Here is a 1,087-nt window from a genome sequence, read left to right on the forward strand (position 1 = left end):
CATCCGTCAGGATACGTGAGCGGAATTCGGATTGCTCAGATACAGCCGTTGATGCGCACCACTATCTCATGTGCTTGCCTTCAGCGTCTTGTGTAAACTAGTTGGAGCTTCACATCGAATGCCCGATTTTATTGAAGTAGGATGGATGAAGAGGAAGTGAGATTAATGTATACCCGATGCAGGATTTGAACCTTCGACCATCTGTTCCGTAGGCAGACATTCTATACAGCTGAACTAATCGGGCAATGAAGCTAGCAACTTTGATTGATATCCAAGTTGAATACTCTTCCGAAATGGTTTAGGCGGTAATTGGTCAATCCGTCAGGGTACGTGAGCGAAATTCGGATTGCTCAGGTACAGCCGTTGGTGCGCACCACTATCTCATGTGCTTGCCTTCAGCATCTTGTGTAAACTAGTTGGAGCTTCACATCGAATGCCCGATTTTATTGAAGTAGGATGGATGAAGAGGAAGTGAGATTAATGTATACCCGATGCAGGATTCGAACCTACGACCATCTGCTCCGTAGGCAGACATTCTATCCAGCTGAACTAATCGGGCGATGAAGCTAGCAACTTTGACTGATATTCAAGTTGAATACTCTTCCGAAATGGTTTAGGCGGTAATTGGTCAATCCGTCAGGGTACGTGAGCGAAATTCGGATTGCTCAGGTACAGCCGTTGGTGCGCACCACTATCTCATGTGCTTGCCTTCAGCATCTTGTGTAAACTAGTTGGAGCTTCACATCGAATGCCCGATTTTATTGAAGTAGGATGGATGAAGAGGAAGTGAGATTAATGTATACCCGATGCAGGATTCGAACCTACGACCATCTGCTCCGTAGGCAGACATTCTATCCAGCTGAACTAATCGGGCGATGAAGCTAGCAACTTTGACTGATATTCAAGTTGAATACTCTTCCGAAATGATTTAGGCGGTAATTGGTCAATCCGTCAGGATACGTGAGCGGAATTCGGAATGCTCAGGTACAGCCGTTAGTGCGCACCACTATCTCATGCGATTGCCTCCAGCGTCTTGTGCAAACTAGTTGGAGCTTCACATCGAGTGGCCGATTCAGGATACGGAGCG

The 1,087-nt window shown here is 46.6% G+C and overlaps 3 non-coding genes across 3 annotated transcripts; all 3 read right to left on the reverse strand.

The window, feature by feature from the left end:
• Positions 1 to 170: 170 nt before the first annotated feature.
• Positions 171 to 244, reverse strand: Pmar_PMAR013976. The gene has a single exon. It is a non-coding gene; the product is annotated as a tRNA-Arg (tRNA).
• A 241-nt stretch (positions 245 to 485) lies between these two features.
• Positions 486 to 559, reverse strand: Pmar_PMAR013977. The gene has a single exon. It is a non-coding gene; the product is annotated as a tRNA-Arg (tRNA).
• Positions 560 to 800: 241 nt separating this feature from the next.
• On the reverse strand, positions 801 to 874 carry Pmar_PMAR013978. The gene has a single exon. It is a non-coding gene; the product is annotated as a tRNA-Arg (tRNA).
• Between the last annotated feature and the right edge of the window lie 213 nt (positions 875 to 1,087).

The sequence above is a fragment of the Perkinsus marinus genome (assembly GCF_000006405.1).
Source record: "Perkinsus marinus ATCC 50983 genomic scaffold scf_1104296959058, whole genome shotgun sequence".
Taxonomy (NCBI): domain Eukaryota; phylum Perkinsozoa; order Perkinsida; family Perkinsidae; genus Perkinsus; species Perkinsus marinus.